This window comes from Podarcis vaucheri, assembly GCF_965113315.1.
Source record: "Podarcis vaucheri genome assembly, chromosome: 9".
Taxonomy (NCBI): domain Eukaryota; kingdom Metazoa; phylum Chordata; class Lepidosauria; order Squamata; family Lacertidae; genus Podarcis; species Podarcis vaucheri.
In genome coordinates, this window is record NC_138767.1 from 33,621,021 (window position 1) to 33,633,336 (window position 12,316).

At 40.5% G+C, this 12,316-nt stretch overlaps 1 long non-coding RNA gene across 2 annotated transcripts in view; it reads left to right on the forward strand.

Moving 5' to 3' along the window:
* The first annotated feature begins 8,401 nt into the window (after positions 1-8,401).
* The window catches only part of LOC309540718, a 98,665-nt gene continuing 94,750 nt past the window's right edge, over positions 8,402-12,316 (forward strand). For both annotated transcript variants that reach the window (XR_014223424.1, XR_014223425.1), the window contains exon 1: positions 8,402-8,537. This is a non-coding gene — a long non-coding RNA (uncharacterized lncRNA). The remainder of the gene's footprint in view (positions 8,538-12,316) is intronic.

Sequence of the window (12,316 nt, forward strand, 5' to 3'; positions counted from 1 at the left end):
TAATTTATTACTGCTCAAAAGAATTGCTTCTAAGTTTGGTCTTGTAAATTTCCTGGCTGAGGATCAATATCACTTGTGTAAAGCTACAGTTATTCTGTATAACTACAGTGTAAGCCCTGTCAGAAAATGTTGCGTGTATACAGCCCTAGGGATATCTTTGAGTAGCACTTTTCATTTGGAAAGCCATTTTTGTTGTGTGTATGACTTTTGGAGTGGCTATCCAAATCATTTCTGTGATGCTGGGTATACTGTGAAAACATGCAGTGAAAGCCATTTTAAAACACAATGAATATTTTCTGTCCCTTCATTCAGTGGTGTTATGAATCATAGAATCATAGAATTGGAATTCCAGTCCAACACCCAGTAATACAGGCACCACAACTAAAGAATCCCCAACAAATGACAATCCCACCACTGCTTAAAACTGTCCAATGAAAGAGAGACCACCACTTTCTGAGGCAGATTGCCTTTAAAACAAGACATTGTGCAGTAGATTTTCTCTTTACCTTTCTGTATTACATGCATGAAACTGAAATTCAAATAAATCCATTGTCCAGCTAAGAGATGGAGAACCTGTGGTCCTCCAGGATGTTGTTGAAGTCATCCACTTTACTTTTCAAAAAAGAAATCATTGTTTACTCCCCAATATGCATACTTTTTGTCACTTCATGTCTAACATACCACACATATGAGGAATATTCAGAGGAATGGTCAGACACATGTGGATATCCCATAGAACAAAAGAACAATTATTACCACTTTCCTCAATGTCAGTGCAGTATGTGTTTTTTTTTACCAAAGCTCCTCACATCAAATGCTCTGTTGCAAATGAATGCCTTGTTCTGTGGTTGAGATGGAGAATGATATTCATAGTGGACAAGCATAGCCATGAAATCAATTGTTGGAGGATAAGCTCACTTATCAGTGACCCTATTTCATTCTGCCTATCAAACTGCTTGCATTATCCTCTGTCTGAGTTTTTCATGCATTTTGGTATAGCTATTATAGAGGAATGAACTAGTTATGGCTTATGGTAATATGGCTGTCTTAGTTCAAGCAAGTGAAAAAGATACTTTATCTTTCTAAAATGGAAGGCAGAAGGAAATCTTTATTCCCCTTCACCGTGAACAGATGTGGCAGGCGCTGGTCTGGAATAAATTTCCTTTCTCTTTTGTATTGTCTTATCAACCTTGAATTGGTTTCTAGCAGATGATCTGGCTGTCACTCTGGAGCACATCTTTTTATTGATGAAAAGGAGAGAAAGTCATTAGTAGTAATGCTGGTGAAGGAGCATGTAATAGAAGAAGCACAGAATGAAAAACACAAATAGAATATTAAATCCAACAACTTGTAAAAATTCATGTGTCGCTGAAAATGAGGTTGCCACACAGAGCAGTCAAGATACTGGCTTAAAAATCTGGCTTCAGAAAGAGTTATGGTAGATCCAGTCAAGTTGAGGAACATTTCCAGACTTTTCACTAGTATTGTATTCTCCTGTGTCATTATGTAGTCTTCTGCAGAAAGCCTATCCTACTGAACCACATTTCATTCACTGTTTATTTCCATTGTTCTGTGCAAGTAGGGGCAACCTGTAGCCTTCCAGATATTATTGGACTGATCAGCCCCAGCCAGCATGGTCAATGATTATAGGTGATGGGAGTTGTAATCTGGCAAGATCTTCTCATCTTTGCTCCATAGTGAACAGTGGGAGGAAAGAGGAACTTGGCGAGTTTCATAGCATCTGCAAAAATTAGAAATGGGCATGGCTTCTGAGAAGGTGGTACCTTCAGCCCATTGATTTGTGTTGACTAGTAAGATGCTCATGAATTACATATTCCAGAGGGGTGGCACTGACAATTTTTAGGGTATGAATGTACAGGCTTAAGGCCAAGTGGGTGTCTTTTCCTTAGAATTCATTTTTTGGAGGTAAAGTCCCATCATCTGCAGAAGCTGCTAGCTATTTTGCTGCATGCATTTGTGAGTATGTACCTTGACATGTCATGTTACCCTTCTATTTCTGTACTGGGGATTATTATTTATTATAATCAATTCTTTTTATGACCTGTTTCTGGTGGTCATTGACCTAAATGGCAATTCAACAACTCTATGAGCCCAGCCTCGTGGAACAGTTGAAAGAGCTTTCTGCAGGCCTTTGTTATAAATCAGATTTAAGGTTAATCCTTAAATTAAATCCTTGCAGATATAATGTGGAAATCTAGATTTTAGATTACCTGATTTCTCCCTTTAAAAAAGACATGGAGGTGTCAGTTTTTAAAATCAAGTAGTGTTACTGCTTGAGCAGGGGGGTGATACTTCTCTCTGTTATATTTTACTGGTCTAAATAGTCCCTTGAAGCTGCTATTCTCTTTTGAATAGTAAAAACTTTATTATAATGATGATGCTTTAGTGCTTTTGGTAGGTGGTTAAGATGGGGGGTGGGATGGATAAAGGGTAAAACCCCATCACCATCTTTCTGATAAAAAATAGAGCTCCCAATGGCTGCTTAGGGGAGAAATGGAGATCCAGTCCCTGATTTCTCAGATCACTGATCTGCCATGGTCCTTAGAAGTTTATAGAAGTGAGTCAAAGAAAGCTATGGAAGTAGACAAGGCTCCTATAGTCCCTGAGACACATATAAAAGCAGAATAGCCTCCTTGGCTGAAATCAAGCCTTAAAAAAAAAACCTCTTCAAAATGTGGATTTTGGAGAGCATAGTCTAACATAGAATATTTTAAGTGCAAAACCTAAAAAACTATTCCTTAGATTTAATTTGCTGGTTACCTTTAAAGAGCTGTAGTAGGGAAGGAGCTATAGTTTTGCTTCTGACCACCAAAGGGTCTCCTTGAATTTGGTACCTGTGATATTCACCCTCCTGTGAATTTCTGGTGGGGAAATTTAACAAAGATTAACGACAGGTTGGGAAGGGGAGGGGAGGTGGTGATGAGTCACCTGTCTCCAACAGATGAAGAAGCAAGTAGCCTGATCCTTACCTGGTTTGTTCAGAAGTAAATACTGCAAAGCTCCTTGCAACTAAGACTTTGACAAATGTGTTGAGGACTGAAGCACCTGTTACTTTTGGACTATGTGTTCAAATCAGTCCTCTCACACATTTAGTAAATAAACACGAGATGAGAGCTGGATCATGTCCTCAACCCATGCCCCTACAATGCTTATGCATTCACTGGCAACCATGCCTATGGGGCTAAACGCAAACAGATATGAGAAAGTAAGGCACCCCCATTTAAGAGGCAACTCTGGTCAATAAGAGTTCCTGCTCCCTTAAAAGAGAAGTATCTGTGTACGTCTGTATGAGAGTATGCCTCTATGCTTTCTATTCTATTCTATTCTATTCTATTCTATTCTTACTAACAACAAATGTCTGCCGCCTGGGAAGGGGCATAACTAGTGGACTCTTCAGCATTAGAGATGTGACTTGCAAATGCAATTCCTCTCCCTTTCCACATGAGAGCAATTCATCTGAATTGTGGGCAATTCTGTGTGAGGGCAATTCATCTGACTTTTATAATCTGTAAACACTACATGGCTGAGAGGTCTTCGGCTTATTGAAACCAGTGAGGCTTCCCAGGAGTCCAATGATGCTAAGATACCAATGGAATCTGAAGATAGATAAATGGATATGAACTGCTGCATAATCCATGAATCAAGTTTTGTGCTTAATCACAGAAATCACTTAATATTATTTATCCCATTCTCTCCATTCTCTCTCTCTCTTTCCTCTATATTTCTAAGCAATAAATCAAATAACATTACAAGTAAAACCCAGTGTAGCTGAGCACATTGAACAGCAATCAAAATCCCTTATATAAATAAATGTGCCATAAAAGGAACCTAAGAGAATATTGCTAATTGAAAGCAAATCATTCTTTCTTTTTAGATTAGACATCTGAGATTGTATGTAACACTGTGATGTGACATTTAGTTTAGGATTATAAATGATATTGAATTCTATCATGGGGTCACAGGCACCACATTATTATTTTTTTTCAATTTCTAATCTACGAGCTACCCATTTTCTCTGAGATTGGACAGGTCCAGTCCTATTAAGATTTTTGACACAGAAGGTCAGCAACTTCATCCATATTTTTTTTTGTTATTTTTATTGTGCTTTTGTCAAAAGTTTCTCAGTCATACAGGAAAACTGAAATATCCAATAATAACAACTTTAATGGTTTTCTGCTCATGAGGCATGTTACACTTCTCTTCATTTTTGACTTGCTCTGTGAATAAACAATGGTCTTTTAACCTCTTCTCCTCTAGCCTAACTAGGCAGGGTATGGAAGGGGAAACTTTGTACATGAGAATATTTCACACACTTGCATCATGTGTGCTTATTGAGTGCTTATTAGGAGCAACAGTTTATGCAGGACATACATTGACCTAATTCAGCAGGGAAAATAACCTCCCATGATTGTTCAAATCCAGCAGGCAGGATACAATACATACAGTAACCCCTCCACACACACACACACAGAGAGAGAGAAATAAATATTGTTCCCATTTTGTCCCATTACTCAGAAATGGCAATGTGTAAATAGGCAAAGAACTTTTAGATGTGTGTGACAGTGAAAACTTAACCATGGCTTCAAGATAAATATTCACAAGAGGGAGAACGTGTGAATGAAATCAAGGACAAGAATTTACTCTTGGCTGCCTTTGATAGTTTCCATCAGTAGGGTTTCCATTCACCATAAAATATGGTTTGCCCTACTCCTGTTCCATTAACAGAGTTTTGAAACTTGTCATGGCATAGCTAGAAATACAGGAGGCTGACATATACTGAGTCAGACCATAGGTCTATTTAGCACTGTATTGTCTACAGCAGGCATGGCCAAACTTGGCCCTCCAGCTGTTTTGGGACTACAATTCCCACCATCCCTGACCTGTTAGCTAGGGATGGTTGGAGTTGTAGCCCCAAAACAGCTGGAGGGCCAGGTTTGGTCATGCCTGGTCTACAGTAACTGGGGGCACCTCTCCACGGTTTCAGGCTTAAGCCTTTCCAGGAAATACCTTGAGATATGGAGCTTTAACATGGAAATTTTTGCATGCAAAGCATATACTCTACCACTCAGCAATAACCCTTCCCTTTATTATAGCTAAATATTAGCAACTGATTACAGCAGCAGTCAAAACTTCCAAACACTGCTAAGGGAGCGCTGCTTAGAAGTTGGAAACTCACTGCAGAGGGTATGGGCAGGACAGGACAGGACCTGTACACCAGTTCCAGATTGGACCAGATGCCATTCTGTGACAGCAGTGGGACAAGATTGAGATTCAGCAGACCATGGGCTGCCTCAACTCCACCCTGGCCTCATCCCTTTGCGAGGCTTTCTTCAATCCTTGCTGGCAAAGATGCTCCCCACCTATTCAATGGCTGGTGGGAGGCTGACTCAACCAGTGGACCTCCATGCAATCCAACCTCCCACAGAATAAGGGGGAGTCTATCATCAGTGCAATACAGAATCCTTGCCCTTGTGTACTATGGAATCTCCACAGCTGCACATCCAGGTCTACTGGTTTCCATTCTTATCAAATTTCCTATCCTGTTGAGTGATTTGTGGCTGCTTAGAGTCCTGAAAATATAGCCTCTCTTGTTAGTGTTCAAGTGACTGGAGAAGCTGCAGTTGAAGAACTTCTTAAAGAAGGGGGAGGAATGGGTCTGGAAACCTTACCTGATTCTTCCTGAGTGCCACCCTGCTTTCAAAATCTTTCTAACAGGCAGGAAAATATCAGTTTGGTTCTTTACGCAGAGAGACGAAGGAAAAGATACACTATGACTTCTCTCTCTGCTTATAGTGCTGTGTGATTGCCACACAATCAGAACAACCCACACAGCTGGAATACTGATTAATAAATGAGAGGCACTGGGAGGAATATATTCCAATCACTCCGCAGAGTTAGCAAAACGAGAGGAAATTGATGGAATAACTTTAAACAACAGGGAAATTTGAGGAAATTACAATTTGCTTATGGATATCCTACCAGCACACACAAAAAGGGCAAAACTTGTCCAATAAATAATTCATGGCGGAATATTTGCTCAACCCTAACTGATTTTCCCCTCTTTTATTTCCGTCATGAAAATAGAAGCACTTCTTATTAGCATAGAATTGAAAATGTGTTTTAAATTAAATTACCTCACATTATGCATTCTGCAGTTGACCGTCTCCCTAGGATGGGCACAACACCGTTTTCCTTGTTCTGCAGCTGTCCTTCCTGCACCACATTGTTACTATTGAAATATACTTTTGTTTTGCATCTGCATATGAGGAGTCAATCAAAAACTATTCTTTGACCTGGGTGCCCTGTCAGTTGGAGGTGGGGGTGGAATATCATTTCTTCTGCAAGCACTGTGCAAGCCTTTCTCTGGTTTTGCTTGCTAAATTTTAGTGCATAGTAGTAGTCACAGAACAAGTAAGTAAAAACTAAAGGGCCCCTGGATGGTTAAGTCCAGTGAAAGGTGATTATGGGATACGGCACTCATCTCGCTTTAGGCCGAGGGAGCAGGCGTTTGTCCACAGACAGCTTTCTGGGTCATGTGGCCAGCATGGCTAAACTGCTTCTGGTGCAACAGAACACCGTGACAGAAGCAAGAGTGCATGGAAACACCATTTACCTTCCCACTGCAGTGGTACCTATTTATCTACTTGCACCGGTGTGCTTTTGAACTGCTAGGTTGGCAGAAGCTGGGACAGAGCAACGGGAGTTGACCCTGTTGCACAGATTTGAACCTCTGACCTTCCAATCAGCAAGCCCAAGAGGCCCAGTAGTTTAGACCACAGCGCCACCCACTCCACTAGTTACAGAATAGGCTGGTGCTGACTCCCCTTTCTTTTGATTGCAGAGTATGCATCTGTACTTAAGTGAATGCTTTATTATGGGAATGTAGATGAACCTCTGATTTAGAAAGACCCCAAAGCCAAACAGGAAACTTTTATATCCCTTTGTGCTAAGGAGAGCCAGTGGCCATTCTGGTTGAAGTTTTAATGTCGAGGGAAATGATCTAACCTTAATTCTATTGGTTACCACATAGGACGGTTGTGCTCAGAATTTTGGAGAGCTGATTCTTGATCCAGGAGGTCCTTACAATGTTTAAAGACAGAATAAATTTGTGTTTTTGTGTGTTCATACAATGTTCTTGAAAGGTATTGATCCAAAATGACCAAAATAACCAAATAAATGAATTATTGGTGTGCTCATGTTAAAGTTTTGAGCACGGTAACTTTCTCCAATAAAGCATTTCAACATAAAGTCCATTTCCTTTCTGTTCTTCAGTTGTCCTTGTAGTTTTGTTCTTAACACAAAGCTAGCTGGTTCTCCCTATAATTATACTTGTTAAGAAAAGAAACCTATTTTTATCCAAACACAGGCTAAGCTTAGAGCTGTGCAATTTCATGTTTCAGAGCAGAACTTTAGGTTAGTTTGGCATAGTTGTTGGTATACATAATTAGCACCTGAGCACAAAAATTGGAGCTAATTGAAAATGCCACATTGAAGCTTATTATGCTTTTCATGGATGAGATTACCATATGCTCTAGAACTGATCTGTTGATGGAAATAAAGATAGCTAAAAGTGGAGATTTCTGATAAATTATAAATCTTTCCCTTGATGCATATTCTCCTATGCATGTGATAAATCTAATCTGGTGGGATATTAGGAATAGTACTGCATTGGCTGACAAAACACATTGCTGGGAATTGCACCACAATACTAAACAAGCAATTACTCATAGATGCTCTGAGAAGCTAGTTGTCTGCCAGAAATGGCGCAGGTAGAGAGATGTGTGCTATTTTTGTAATCTATGGCCTACTATGTTACCCACAACAGAGACTAATAGCCTGAAAAAAGATGATGAGCTCACTAGACAGCAATACACTATGGTATGCAACTTTTTGTCAATATGGCCACCCACTTAAAGCAGCAAATAGTAACACAGGGGATAATCAATGACCCATCTACTGCAATGTGATCTTCCAAACATTAGGACGATTACCAAAGAGATTCACGAAGTAGGGACAGTGGTAATATTGCTACAGTTAGCGGTAATATATATTGTAATAAAGTTTTTTTGGGGGGTGATCGACTGAGCTTCCCATGGAACATAGGAAGCTGCCTACCATGCCAGACTATTTAACATTTATCCCAGTATTGTATACTCTGACAGCATTGGATCAGAGTCTGGCATTGGGGAACTGTGGCAGGGCATCTGCCTTACATTCAGGTTCCATCCCCAGCACCTCCAGGTTGGTGTCAGCTACATTCCTTCACTGAAGAGGAATGAGAACACTGGCATAGAGAAAGAGCAGATAAGAATGGAATGCAGAGGGGGAGGGAGAAGGGGCAAGGAGCAGCCATAACTTGATCTCTGGGCGCAGGGATAAGGGAAGAGCCAGAGTGAAAGAATTCAGCTTATCAGCCCAGACAGTGACCCAGACCCAGGAATACCGGTACTGCCCTCTCCAAAATCTCGTAAGATCATGAGACTTTACGAGAAGCGTGAAAAGGAAAGTAAGAGAAGGTGGGGGGTTTTCCTGTTGGGGGGAAAGGGGTGGGGCTTAGTTCCAGCTACTGTGCTATCTGAGGATGATGGCGATTAGCTGAGTTCCAACCTGGTTTGTTTGTTTGAACAATAAATCTGAAATAATTAACTGCCGGAGTGGTCTCGCGTTTGTGGGAGAGGCCCAGGCCATTACACTTGGGCAGTGAATGACCCCTGTCTGAAACCATAGAAAACTACTATCAATGCAAACAATGATAAGCTTAATAGACCAATCGCCTGACTCAACATTAGGCAGCTTCTTATGTCTCAGATCTGGGACTTCCACATAACCTGATCCCAGAACTTGTTGCATGTGAAGCATGTGCTCAGCAGCCCTGATATGATAGAGCCATAGTGCAGAGAAAGCACAAGAGTAAAGAAAGAGCCAATAGAAGATGCAGGGGATGGAAACATTTGGCATTGGAAATGTGGATTTGGTCTTCAGTACATGCCCAGATGGAAGTTTTGAAGAGAGGCTAAGTGTACAGATCTCTCTCCTGCAACCTGTGTAGGCTGGCATCGCCAGTCCATGTGAGAGGTTGCTCGCCCACCTCTATCTGCAGCACAGATTGAAGGGGTAGAGGATCCTCACTGGCAATCTGCATTGAGTAGAGCAGCTATGTAAGAGCTCAAAAGGAAGTATGTCACAGTTTGCAGAGGCAAGTTTTGGTGCTTCACACACAGAGTTTGGAATAGAAGACTGAAATAGAAAGCTGTCATGCAGCATTTAATATTTTAACATGGAAAGGCTGGAATATGCCTGATAAAATAGCAGCAACAACAAAAACATGGTAGTATGCTGTTCAAGGGGTGGGGAAGCATATCTAAAGATGGGCATATCTAAAGTTGCACATTGGATCTCATCCATTTTCTTTATTAAATTTGTCATTATGGAATATTAAAGTTCACTGAGAAATTTCTGCACTCAGCTTATACCTGACCTTTCCCTTTGTCCTAAGCTATGTGTTAATTATTGGATTGTCCTTTACTTAATAAAGGACTTCATCCTATCTACTCAAAACATATCCAGAATCCTCTTTTAGGGTCTAGGAACCTAGATAAGAAGACTGCTAACTGCAAGGCAATATAGGATATTAAATTTCATTGGTGCATTCATCCCTCTGTCCTTAATATATTTTTTTGCTTTAGGATATTAGATATTGTTGGTCATTGAGATATAGCTGTACATTTTATTATTGACTCTTTCCAGTTTTATTTAAATCCTAATCTCTTAATCCCAGCCTCATGGGTGCACAACATGAAGCTCCACCTCATCCTTCGACAGCCTGGTGACTTCAAGATGGGACTGATGTGATTTGCAGTCCAGAACATCTGCATGGCACTGACCTGGCTAACGAAAGCTGTTCTGCTTTGTGCACCTGACTCACCAAAGTCAGTAGGACATAATATGGCACTTTTGAATTTACGTGGGGATACACACATGAAATACAAAGGTCCATAAACTAAAACAAATTTGGGGGGAAATCCTATGTGAATTAAATAATCAGATGATTAGAGTTTACTCACTGATATTTTGCAGGTTTGTTATTGTTGCTGTTTTAACTATGCCACAAGTAGACAATGAAATTATGAAGTGTCATAGACTCTACAACCTTTCTCTGGAAAAGGACACCCTGTGTCTAAATTCAAGCAGCTTTCTCTTATTGTCGTTTCTGATCAGCTTCTTGAGAGCCTCTGTATTCTGCAAGAATCAACAGTAAAATGTTAAGTGTTCAGTCATTAAAAAATCATTTGATATTCATTGAAACACTATTAATCATCACACATTCATTTGGCATTCATGGGGCTGTCACACGGACTTCTCTTGGAGTTCAGTTATAATATGCATTAGCTAATGAGCATATAAAGCATTCCTGAATCAACATAGCAGCACAACATTTTTCTTACTTGCATTATTCATGTTCGGTAGATTTTAGGGTTGCAATAGCTGAGGCATACTTTTGGCTTTTCTGGGGGGGGGGAAATTGAGGCAGCTGCTATCAATATATTTACTTATGAGAGCCCAACGATTCGTGTGTTAGCTAACAGCTGCCCTGCATGCCTGGAACTTTGCCATTTCAATGTGTTTCTGTTGTCAGAATTGAAGCAGAATGTACAATGCAGTATAGGTCTTTAGATCCATGAGTGCCTCTTTGTGGGCAGTCTGCTGTACATCATCAAGCTACTGATGCGATTTGCTTCTAAGTAAGAGGCACTTGCTTTCACAGTGCTAAAGAAATCTTTCAATATTTATGAATGTAGCAATCTGGCTTAATTGTGAAGAAGAATGCTTGTGTTTGCCCCCAGTTCTCTGATAATATAAGAAGCCTGATGTCCTTCATTATGAAAAACACATTCTGGATTCAGGCACATGACCCTTCCTGCTTGGATGTATCAACTGAATGTTTAGTGGTGACCTTTAGAAGCTGCCATTAATCCTTCATCTATGAATGGGGGGGGGGAATAAAGGCTATTGTGCTTTTGCTAACATTTTCTGTAACATTTTCTCCTCTTTGTCTCATAGTGTGGCCGTGTTCCAGGAAAGTGTGCAAGTATGGGTGTTTCCAGACTGTCAATATTTTGGGGTGGAATTCAGACATATACCAGCAAAGTCAGGTTCCATAATTAAAAGTTGATTTAGAGCTCCTGTACAACAGAACTACTTCCCTGCACCCCCTCCCCGCAACCTTGTCCAGGCAAAAATAATTCCACACTTCTTGCAGTAAGGAAAGTGATAAGTAAACACCCTGGAGAGTATAGGATAATATTTTCTTAACACAACATCTCTGAACCTCCCTGCCAAAAAAAATATTAATATATATATCGGAATGAACACCCAATAAATAGCACATTTTGTCTAAATCCCAACTTTTTGCAACCAAATCAGGAAGAATGCTCAGTTAAATAAGCCATCCGGAACCAGCCTAATTCTACCTAGCTAGTAGGGCTCAGTATTTGGTTCTCATAATGCCTAATGGACAGAAAGCATTGTCATTTTCTCCAGGTTGTAAAACCTTTGCAGCCCATGCATCAATCAAAAGAAGCCAGGACAATCTGGTTCAAAATAATTTTAATCACTACTTACAGAATGAGCTGGTGCCCATTACCTTTCAGCTCTGCCTATCTTAGACACTGCAAAATAAATAAATAAAAATCCTTCCAGAAGCACTTTAGAGACCAACTAAGTTTGTTATTGGTATGAACTTTCGTGTGCATGCACACTTCTTCAGATATGCACACGAAAGCTCATACCAATAATAAACATAGTTGGTCTCTAAGGTGCTACTGGAAGGATTTTTTTTATTTTGTTTCGACTACGGCAGACCAAGATGGCTACCTACCTGTAACTATGGAAGGCACTACAAGGGAAGGCACTTCAAGGGAAGTAATAGTGCCACTGTATTCTGCTCTGGTCAGACCTCACCTGGAGTACTGTGTCCAGTTCTGGGCACCACAGTTCAAGAAGGACACTGACAAACTGGAACGTGTCCAGAGGAGGGCAACCAAAATGGTCAAAGGCCTGGAAACGATGCCTTATGAGGAACGGCTAAGGGAGCTGGGCACGTTTAGCCTGGAGAAGAGGAGGTTAAGGGGTGATATGATAGCCATGTTCAAATATATAAAAGGATGTCATATAGAGGAGGGAGAAAGGTTGTTTTCTGCTGCTCCAGAGAAGCGGACACGGAGCAATGGATCCAAACTACAAGAAAGAAGATTCCACCTAAACATTAGGAAGAACTTCCTGACAGTAAGAGCTG